Genomic DNA, 12,563 nt, shown 5'->3' with positions numbered 1-12,563 from the left:
GTATTAACTACTGCTATAATTGGATCATGAATGTTTCCCAAAACTAAGATTTTTAAAAACTTGATCCCAGAAAATTATTATTGGGAGCTGTTGGATACCTTAAAAAGCAGGACCTATAGGGGCTTCTTTACATCATTGGAGTATGCCTTTGAAAGGGGTATGACATTGTTGTTTCTGTTTGCTCCTTGGCTTATGATACAGTTCGAAAATATGGTTCTTCTGTGATCTACCTTTTCCTCACAGACTTACAATATTGTATGTCAATTACCACAATATTGAATCAGTTAATCACAGAATAAAACTTAAAAAAAAAACAAACAAACAAACCCAAGAGCCAAAATCTGTTTCTTTCTTAAGGTCATTGTGCAAGGTATTTCTATAATAGTGGGAGAACTAACACAACTACTCGTTTATTATCTCATCCCTCCTTATCCCCCAGTGGTGATTCCCAATTCTCATGCGTGGCTCAGTAATAAATAAGTTCTTTTATTTCTGAAATCTTGCTTTACAGACTTTGCTTTGGCTCACACAGAGCAGAGTTGAGGAATGGCTGTTAAGAAATAAGAAATCTACCAACACTCCAAAAAAATAACAATAAATGCTTCATAGTGAAAACATTGTCGTTCCAAAAAAAAAAAAAATAGGATTTTTTTTAAAGTTTCCAGGAAATATCTGCCTACTTATTTCACTGTTAAGTGTATGTCATTTCCTGGATTCTGACCTTTTTTAGATATTAAGATATTCGATAACATAGTAAATATAACTGTCTTTAGGCATGAGAAAGTTGTTTTACTCTGTTAATTGATGACCATAAGAAAATAAATTGAGCCTAACTTACAGGAGAGAGACACTTTAGTCATTCCCTTTCTTCCTTTTTACCTTCAAGAGATTCTATTAGAATAACAATGACATGCATTTTGTTCGAAAAGTGTCCATATTTCGAATATATTTTCAAATATATGGGAGAATATGTTTGCAGTACTAGCAATAAGCATAAGGACCAGCTAGTTGAATGTTTTCAAATAACTCTATAATCTAATTCTCAAATTGTTGCAATCAAAATTTTTTGTAGCAATTTACTTAGACTCCCTTTCAAAAGAACTCATAGGACATAAAAAAAAGCAACCAGACTGTGTAAAAGGTATGTCCTGGCCACGGATATGACTGATAAACCAGTGACAGATCATTGGAGAAAACTAAATTTCCCTTCCTGTTACAGACAGTTTGTTCATTAGGGATGGAGCCCCATGTCTACTCTTCCCTCTCATGGCTCGGACCCAGTCTGCCTTGAACCCATGCAGTTGATGGCTAGTGTGGACCATCACAGTCTCTGCGAGTTCACTCTTGTGATTGGAAGATATTCTTTCCTTGGTACCAGCTACCTTCTCTGCCTCTTAAGTTTCTCCTTCTCTTCCACAAAGCTCCCTGAATCCCTAGGGAAGGGATTTGTTGAAAACAACCCATTTATGACAGAGTGCTCTAAAGACTCTCATTGTCTGTGCATTTTCCATTTGTGGGTCGCTGTGTTAATTACCATGTGCTACAAGAAGAAGCTTCTCTGATGTAGGTTGCGTGAAGCACTTATTTATGTGTACAGCAGTGTATCATCAATAAAACAAACAACACCACATGCTGGTAAGAATGTAAGGAAAATGGAACATTTATTCAATGCTGGTGGTATTAGAAACTGGTTGTCCTAGTTAGAGTTTCATTGCTGTGATGAGACACCATGACCAAGGCAACTCTTTATAAAAAGAAAAAAAATTTAAAAAAAGGTATTATCACAAGGTCACAGAGAGGCAGACCAGAGGATAGGAAAGGCAAACCTATTGAAGTACATGTTGTTAAAAAACAAGCCATAGTTATTCCTGATACCTTGTACGCTAATTTTAACATAATAAAATATTTAAAATGAATTAAAATCTCCCAAAATAGGTTTCTAACAGAACTTTCTTAAGATACCCAATTAATGAAATACTGTATAAAAATATAAACAATGCTCTATTTTTATTTTTCTGCAATGAATGAAATGGTCAGGTTCTTCATTCAAGTCATTTTTGTAACAGTTGGAAAGCGTTATGGAAATGTCAGGGAAACAAAGTAAGAATGTGTCTGTGAATTATTTTCAGTATTGAAGTAGTCTTTACTCTTGTTGGCTTAAATGTGAGTTTTTATCCAGTTCAATACATAGCCTTACCTTCCCAGTCTCCCCATTATGACTTAATAATATATGCTCTAATATAAACACACACTTTTCACAAATACCTTCATGAAAATGGAAAAAAAGGAAAGGAAAGGAAAAAAATTCTAACTAATCTCACTGAAGTTTTAAAGAACAGAGGTGTAAGAATTCAAAGAAGGTGATGAAACTGAAAGGCTTCATCTCTGTGTGACACTGAGAAACCCTGTAGTTGTATCAACTCTTCCCATTCTATAAGTCAGAAAGGTTTCTAGGAACTCATATTTTTATACCAAATACAACTTAATATCAATGGAAGATATTATTGATATTAACTGACAAGAAAGGACAACAACAATATGTTATTCACTATGTGGCGGTTTGAATGAAAATGTCCCGAATAGGCTTATTAGGTGGTGTGGCCATGTTGGAATAGCTGGGGCTTTCTTGGAGGAAGTCTGTCAATCTTAATGGCCTTTAGAGGTTCAGAAGCCTAAGTCAGCCATAGTGTCTCTCTTTTCTACTGCCTATTGATTTTAATGTAAAAATCTCAACTCATTCCCCAGCACCATATCTGCCTGACTGACTGCACTATGTTTCTTGACATGACGATAATGGACTAAAGCTCGGTACTGTAAGCCAGAATCAATTGCATGCATTCCTTTATAAGTGTTGCTGTGCACAGCAACAGAATAAGATACTAACTAATTCACACTAAAATATTGCTATAGCAAAAGGATTCTTATCATTTTTCAACTCTGAGCAGCATGCTTCAAGTGCCTCTTACCATACTCCATCAATACCATAGTATATACTGAGGGAGAGCAAGGTCACCATGCAAATGTCTGAGGTGTATCTTTCTAGTTAAGAACATAGAAAGGGTTGGAAGGAAGGCGATGGATTCATTTTGAGCCCCAAGCTTCCTCTTCTGCTTTACCACTTTAATTTGTTCTAACCACTGTCATTCCCAACATCTCTGTTGCCACTGTTTCTTAAAGCAGGTTACTGCGATAAATGTAGCTCTCCTAGTCCAATGTGAAAAATCTAGCTTGAATCTAATTTCAATATTTTTATACATTCTTTTCCAAGTGAATTTAACTCCGTATTATTGGCTTTCATTTTTTTAAAGTAGAAAAGAATTTGTAGCTCATAGAATTGTTGAAAAATTTCAAAGTCTGTACCACAGTGCTACCTCCCATTCCCTGAAGGATCCTGGCCCCATTCTTCTGCACAAGTGCCATTCCTCTCCCCTGCCAAATCTCTGCCATTTTATCAACCCAGTCACCTGGGATGCCTTCTATCCTCCATTTTCAGGTTCTTTTAATTTCATGCCTGAGCTATTTCAATAGTCTCTTGTCTCTGATCTCCAGCTTATTTCCCCTCCCATCCCTCTTGTTCACTGTTGCCAGACTAATCTTTCTAAAGTATCATTCTGAAGCTGCCATTTCCTTGCTGAAAAATATTTAAAGAATTTCTAATAGGTACAAAGAGAATTCCAAACTGTTTGTTGACAGCAGCGCAGGCTCCCTCATGTGAACTAGGTAACATTTATTAATTATGGTCTAGGTCCCAGGCATTTTGCCGACATTTCCTATAACCCTCAGAGCAACGAAGCAAGGCTGGGGTTGTTATTCCTTTTTTACAAACAGAAAATGGTGGACTAGGCAGTGTTTGGTATCAGTTGAAATACAGCAGCTGGCAGTAAGAGCAGATAAAGGAGTCACTGCTTTTGTTTTCCTGTAAAGAATTAGTCCTTCCTCAAATATCAACTTCCAAACACATGTATACTTACTCTGAAGAGTTTACATTTTTGTATTTCATTTGTTTCCAGGTATTTGGCTCCGGGATGATATCTACCAATAGGCTACAAATACCTGTCAGGGAAGTGGCCTAGTCTCTTTCCTTCTTTGCATCATTTAGCCCATATCTAGAGTATAAGGTATGTTCTGTACATATTGACTGAAGAAGTATTCAATTAAAAAGATAAAGAAGGCATTAATGATATCTAAAATGGTGCTTCAGAGTCAAGAACAAATTCTAGTGTTATGTAAGTATGTATGTTTTTAAGATGGTGAAGGTGTTAAGTGTGTGATAATGATGTGTGTTGTGTTGAATCAGCTGAAAAACTGGTTATAAAAACAATAATATATGCATTTTTAAAGTTACATGATTAATTTTGCATATCTACTTGTTGTAGTGTTTGATTAATAATTGTCAGACTCATTTGTGTTCAATTCTTAGTACACTTTTATGAACCCATGGATCTGTTCTAATAGTAGCCTTCTTTTAAAAAGAAATTTTGTCATTCATGTTAGGAAGCAAATATCATTTTATTGTCTACTTGTGACTTTTAACAAAGTATACAAGTTTTTTTTCTTTTAATTTTCAGTGTTTGTTATATTTCTTTTGGAGTGGTTAAGAATGATTAAGGGACATTAATTTTTACATAGAGACTGAATATATTTATAAAGAGTAATTTAATAACACAAAAATTTATAAGTTCAACTACAAAATTTAATAGCTACAGTGACTCTTACATTTGAAAATAATAGTTAAACCCAAAGGAAGTTTCCCATTTAACTGCTAATAAAATATAAATATGATCAGAGCTTTATAACATGTAATAAAATCTCTTCTCACACAAACAGGCCCACACACATGAATTCCTGAGTTGAGAAGCACTGTTGCTGGTCCCTAGATAGCTGACTCTCCTTGCAAAAAGAATTGGCCATAAACCTCTCATAATTCCCTGACTCTTTGCAACAAATGGTTAGTAGTATAAGTGAGAAAAACTACTTTTGGAAACCAATTATTAGTACTTGAGCAAAAGAAGTCTTGGTATTAACTATAAAAGCAGTTTCTTACCTCAGTTGACATATTGGATAATAAGCGAGAGTTATATGCATACAAAAATGAAATAATGACAAAAATAACAGAAGTCAAAGTTAAATATTTGGTAGTTCTGGTACTTGAAAATGAAATTTCAATCAGTGTTCAGATTCTTAGAATCTTAAGTCGTAAAGAGTTAACAATAAGAAAAAGGTATCATGAAGGAACAATAGATATTTACCATGATTGTAAAAACAATCTTATTTATTTTATTAGGCAATTTTCCATTCCCTTCCTTAGTGGCAGTGCCTGTCTGCTTTGCTACATAATTGGTTTCGGCTGCTAGCCATCTGACAAAGTCAATTATTTCTTGTCTGCTATGCGGTCCTAGGAGAGATCTCAATATCTACCAAATTTAGTTTGAAGCAGCTCTGTTAGGTAGTAAAAAAGGAGAATGAAATCATGATTCCTCTGCATATGAATGCAGTCATACACAGGAAATGTGATCAATTTCTATCATGGTTATAAGTAATTTGTCTTTCCACTGAAAATCATTCAATTTTTTCTCCGAGGTAATAAAATTTACAAGTGTTTATAACTGCAAGCCTTCTAAACACGCTAAAATATTTTCTTATGACTTGACTAAAATTTGTATCAAGTAAGGGTGAGTATGGTCCAATTTGATATCTACTTAGGAAGATCGCTCCTGAGAGACACAGCCAGAATACAGCAAATACAGAGGCGAATGCCAGCAGCAAACCACTGAACTGAGAATAGGTCCCCTATTGAAGGAATCAGAGAAAGAACTGGAAGAGCTTGAAGGGGCTCGAGACCCCAAAAGTACAACAATGCCAAGCAACCAGAGCTTCCAGGGACTAAGCCACTACCTAAAGACTATACATGGACTGACCCTGGACTCTGACCCCATAGGTAGCAATGAATATCCTAGTAAGAGCACCAGTGGAAGGGGAAGCCCTGGGTCCTGCTAAGACTGAACCCCCAGTGAACTAGTCTATGAGGGGAGGGCAGCAATGGGGGGAGGGTTGGGAGGGGAACACCCATAAGGAAGGGGAGGGGGGAGGGGGATGTTTGCCCGGAAACCGGGAAAGGGAATAACACTCGAAATGTATATAAGAAATACTCAAGTTAATAAAAAAAAATGGAGAAAAAAAAAAGAAAATGTGAACATATCTGTGTGTTCAATGAGGAAAGTGTTTTTGAAGGTATTCAATTATTATAGTTCCACATTTAAAAACCAGCTTGTTCCTGCTCTCCTGAGTGTAAACTGAAGGTCCTACTAATTCTCCTATACTCCTTCCAGTCATTCCTCCTGACTCACCTCTGTTACCTTTCTCATTCTTCCAGTGGTCCACAGAATTACTTTACTTATCCTACAGCATCCAGACTTGGCTGAAATTTGATTATTTTGCTTGTTCCCTCCTTCCTCACCTTTACTCTGTTCTCTATAGGGAAACTCTATCTGAGCATAACTTAGTCTCATATTCCAGTTCATTTTCGTTCTCTTCATAACTGTCCCTATCCAGGGGCAGACCCAAAGTACTACTAGGTCTCTCTTTGCCTCCCTTTGTGAAGTCACAAAGCAGGTCTTACTTAAGAGAACTCTGTGATTATCCACTTTTGCCTTCTGCTAGACTATCTTCCACCAAACCTGTTGAACTGATCAGAGACTTCTTTGTCTGAACCCAAAGTTCCAACCAAATTTTTAGATCTGGTAATAATCAGAGTTAAAGTGCTAAAATGCAGTGTGGACCCAATATTGAAACGTAACCATTATTCAATTGTCACCATGTAACAAAGGCAAGACCAAATAGAAACAACACAAAACACATCATCATAGCTCCAGATGTCTAGATCCTATGACAAAGACAAAGCATGAACAGTAAAGACAATTTGATTCTTCAAGAAACCAGCATCCCAATTGTAGCATGTCCTGAAAAGAAAAACAAAACCAAAAAACCCAAAAAGGCCATTTAGCTTAATCACAAGATAAGAAATCCAGTTAGCAATTATGAATATGTTCAAGGACCTTAACATAGATATGAATAAAAGCCTAAGTGAAGACTGTAAAGCACAGTTAAAAGAAATAATGAAAATAATTCAAGACATTAAAGTAGAACTTGACATGTAAGTAGAAACACACAAAAAAATTTGAACTAAAATAATGTTTCAAAAGGATAACAAAGAAAACCAAACAAAAAAGGCTGTTTCAAGTAGTGAAGAAAAGATAACTCAGAGAAAAAAATAAATCTTAAAAAAAAATCAGGCAGACATCTTGAGATCTCAGGAGAGACTGCCACATCTTCACACCTAGGCCCACATCCCTGGTCCAAGGGGAAACTGCACAGTGCCTCTGGAAACAAGGATATAGGAACAGAAAGCCGCCAGTACCCGCGGTTCTGTTCTGCACCCAGGACTGAAGTGAACCTGCACCATAAATATGCTGGAGAGAGCTGGACCCTCAGAAGTGTAGATACTCATGAGAAGTCTGAGGAGAATATCCTCTGCCAACAGTCCAGATCCAAGAGGAAATCGCATAGTGCCAACTGTGCATGCAGGGTGCAAGGACCTACACAAGCAATCAGAGCAGGACCCTTTGATTCCTTACTGCGCCTAGAACTGGAAGACAGTCTCCAGGAGAGCCTATACACATGAAATCAGAGTACCTGTTCTCATAAAAGGCTAAAAGAAAACAGGAAAACAGTTCTACAGGAGTACTAACAAAGAAGCCTATATCAGGGTCAAGTCACTTTCAGAAACAGCAAGACAAGCAAACACCAGAGACAAGCCAAAGACTAGAGGCAAGTGCAGGAACCTAAGCAACAGAAACCAAGACAACTTGGTATCATCAGAGCCAAGTTCTCCCACCAAAGAAAATCCTGGATATACAAACACACCAGAAAAGCAAGATTTAGATTTAAAATCACATTCTTTGATAATGATGGAGGACTTTAAGAAAGATAAAGAATTTCCATAGAGAAATGCAGGAAAACATAAGAAAACAAGTAGAAGCCTTTAGAGAGGAAACACAAAAATCCCTGAAAGAATTACAGGAAAACACAACCAAACAGGTGAAGGAATTGAAAATGGAAATAGAAACAATAAAGAAAGCAAAAAAGGGAGACAACCCTGGGTATAGAAAACCAAAGGAAGAGACAAGGAGCCTTAGATACAAGCATCACCAACAGAATACAAGAGATAGAAGAGAGAATCTCAGGGGCAGAAGATACCATAGAAAACATTGACACAACTGTCAAAGATAATGTAAAACACAAAAAGCTCCTAGCCCAAAACATACAGGAAATCCAGGACACAATGATAAGATCAAACCTAAAGATAATAGGAATAGAAGAAAGTGAAGACTACCAGCTTAAAGGGCCAGTGAATATAGTCAACAAAATTATAGAAGAAAACTTCCCTAACCTAAAGGAAGAGATGCCCATAAACATACAAGAAGCCTGAAGAACTCCAAATAGATTGGACCAGAAGAGAAATACCTCCCATCACATAATGGTTAAAACACCACATGCACAAATCAAAAAATATTAAAAGCAGTTAGGGAAAAATGTCAAGTGACATATAAAGGCAGACCTATAAGAATTACACCAGACTTCTCACTAGAGACTAGGAAAGCCAGAAGATCCTGGACAGATGTCATACAGACCCTAAGAGAACACAAATGCCAGCCCAAATTACTCTATCCAGCAAAAATTTCAATTAATCTAGATAAAGAAACAGAGATATTCCATGACAAAACTAAATATACACAATATCTTTCTTCAAATCCAGCCCTACAAAGGATAAGGAAGGAAAATTTCAACACAGGAGAGAAACTACACCATACAGAAAGCAAGAATATAATTTCCTTGCAACGAAACCAAAAGAGAGACAAACATAACTCTACCTCTAACAATGAAAATAACAGGAAGCAACAATTATTATTCCTTAATATCTCTCAATATCAATGGACTCAATTCACCAATAAAAAGACATAGACTAACAGAATGGATAAGCAAAGAGGACCCAGCATTTTGCTGCATGCAGGAAACACAACTGTGAGACAAAGACAGACACTCCCTCAGTGTAAATGCCTGGAAAACAACTTTCCAAGCAAATGGTCAGAAGAAACAAGCTGGAGTTGCCATTCTAATATCAAATAAAATTGACTTTCAACCAAAAGTCATTAAAAAAGATAAGGAAGGAAAGTTCATATTCATCAAAGGAAAAATCCACCAAGATGAACTTTCAATCCTAAATATCTATGCTCCAAACACAAGGGCACCTACATTCTTAAAAGAAACCTTAGTAAAGCTCAAAGCACACATTGTACCTCACACGATTATAGTGGGCAGTTTCAACACCCCACTATCATCACTGGACAGATCACGGAAACAGAAATTAAACAGAGACATAGAGAAACTAACAGAAGTTATGTAACAAATGGATTTTACAGATATTTATAGAACATTCCATCCTAAAACTAAAGGATATATCTTCTTCTCCGCACCTCATGGAACCTTCTCCAAAGTTGACCATATCATTGGTCACAAAACAGACCTCAACAGATATAGAAAGATAGAAATAATCCCATGCATCCTATCAGATCACCACATACTAAGACTGGTCTTCATTAACAACAATAATGACAGAAAGCCCATATATACAAAGAAGTTGAACAATGCTATACTCAATGACCATTTGGTCAAGGAAGAAATAAAGAAATTAAAGACTTCTTGGAATTTAATGGAAATGAAGATACAACATTCCCAAACTTATGGGACACAATGAAAATGGTACTAAGAGGAAAACACATAGCTCTGAGTTCCTGGAAAAAGAAACAGGAGAGAGCATATGTCAATGGGTTGACAGCACACTTAAAAGCTCTAGAACAAAAAGAAATAAACCCAAGAGAAGTAGAAGGCAGGAAATAATCAAACATGGAGCTGAAATCAACGAAGTAGAAATGAAAAGGACTGTACAAAGAATCAACAAAACCAGGAGCCGGTTCATTGAGAAAATCAACAAGATAGATAAACCTTTAGCCAGACTAACCAGAGGACACAGAGAGTGTATCCAATTTAACAAAATCAGAAATGAAAAGGGAGACATAACAACAGAATCTGAAGAAATTTAAAAAATCATCAGATCCTACTATAAAATCCTATATTCAACAAAACTGGAAAAATCTGGAGGAAATGGACAATTTTTTAGAGAGATACCAGGTACACAATTTAAATTAGGAACAAATAAACCATATAACAACCCATAACTCCTAAAAAATAGAAGCAGTTATTAAAAGTCTCTCAACCAAAGGGGCCCAGGTCCAGATGGGTTCAGTGCAGAATTCTATCAGACCTTCATAGATCTCATACCAATATTTTCCAAACTACTTCACAATATTGAAATAGATGGAGTACTACCAAATTCTTTCTATAAAGCCACAATTACTCTTATACTGAAACCACACAAAGACCCAACAAAGAAAGAGAACTTCAGACCAATTTCCTTTATGGATATTGATGCAAAAATACCCAATAAAATTCTTGCAAACCAAATCCAAGAACACATCAAAATGATCATCCATCATGATCAAGTAGGCCTCATCCCAGGGATGCCGGGCCAGTTTAATGTAGGAAAATCCATCAGTGTAATCCACTATATAAACAATCTCAAAGATAAGAACCAGATGGCCATTTCATTAGAAGCTGAAAAACATTTAACAAAATTCAACACTTCTTCATGATAAAAGTCAAACAAATCAGTACCCTTCCTCTACTCAAAGTATAAGCAGGCTGAGAAAGAAATTAAGGAAATGACACCCTTCCTAGTAGTCCCAAATAATATAAAATATCTTGGTGTTACTTTAAACAAGCAAGTGGAATCTGTATGACAAGAACTTCATGTCTCTGAAGAAAGAAATTGAGGAAGATCTCAGAATATGGAAAGGTCCATCCTCATGGATTGGCAGGATTAATATATTAAAGATGGCTGTTCTGCCAAAAGCAATCTACAGTTTCAATGCAATCCCCATCAAAATTCCTACTCAATTCTTTACAGAGTTAGAGAGAGCAATTTGCAAATTCATTTGGAATAACAAAGAACCCAGGATAGCAAAAACTATACTCAACAATAACAGAACTTCTGGGGAAATCACCATCCCTTATTTTAAGCAGTATTACAGAGCAATAGTGATAAAAACTGTATGGTATTTGTATAGAGACAGGCAGATAGATCAGTGAAACAGACTTGAAGACCCAGTAATGATCCCACACACCTATAGTCTTTCACAAAGGAGCTAAAACCATCCAATGGAAGAACGATAGCATTTTCAACAAATGGTGCTGGTTCAACTGGAGGTCAGCATGTAGAAGAATCCAAATCCTTCCATTCTTTTCACAATGTACAAAACTTAAGTCCAAGTGGATCAATGACCTCCACATGAAACCAGAAGGACTCAAACTAACAGAAGAAAAAGTGGGGAAGAATCTCAAACACATGGGCACTGGGGAAAATTTCCTGAACAAAACACCAATGGCTCATGCTCTAAGATCAAGAATCGACAAATGGGACCTCATAAAACTGCAAAGCTTTTGTAAAGCAAAAGACACTGTCATTAGGACAAAATTGCAACCAACAGATTGGGACAAGATCTTTACCAATCCTACATCAGATATAGGGACTAATATCCAAAATATTCAAAGAAGTCAAGAAGTTAGACTTCAGAGAATGAAATAACCCTATTAAAAATGAAGTACAGAGCTAAATAAAACATACTCAGCTAAGGATTATCGAATGGCCAAAAAGCACCTAAAGAAATGTTCAACATCCTTATTCATCAGGGAAATGCAAAGCAAAACAACCCTGAGATCCATCTCACACTAGTCAGAATGACTAAGATTAAAAAAACCTCAGGTGACAGCAGATGTTGGCAAGGATGTGGAGAAAGAGGAACACTCCTCCAATGTTGGTGGGATTGTAAACTGGTACAACCAGTCTGGATGTTCCTCAGAAAATTGGCCATTCCACTACCTGAGGATCCAGTTATACCTCTCTTGGGCCTATACCCAAAAGATGCTCCAACATACATCAAAGAAACATGCTCCACTATGTTCATAGCAGCCTTATTTAAAGTAGCCAGAAGCTGGAAGGAACCCAGATGCCCTTCAACAGAGGAATGGATTCAAAAATGTGGTACTTCTACACAATGGAGTACTACTCAGTTATCAAAAACAATGACTTCATGAAATTCATAGGCAAATGGAATGAACTAGAAAATATCATCATGAGTGAGGTTACTCAATCACAGAAAAACACATTTCGTATGCACTCAGTAATAAGTGGATACTGGCCCAATAGCTCAAATTACCCAAGATGCAATCCACAGACCACAGGAAGATCAAGAAGAATGATGACCAAAATGTGGATGCTCCCACTCCTTAAAAAGGAGAAAAGTATTCATAGAATGGTATATGGAAGCTACCTTTAGAGCAGTGATTCAAGAAATGGCCATTCGGAGCCTGACCCACATGTAGCCCAC

Source organism: Rattus norvegicus, chromosome 5, assembly GCF_021556685.1.
Source record: "Rattus norvegicus strain SHRSP/BbbUtx chromosome 5, alternate assembly SHRSP_T2T, whole genome shotgun sequence".
Taxonomy (NCBI): Eukaryota; Metazoa; Chordata; class Mammalia; order Rodentia; family Muridae; genus Rattus; species Rattus norvegicus.
This window is presented reverse-complemented; position numbering follows the sequence as displayed.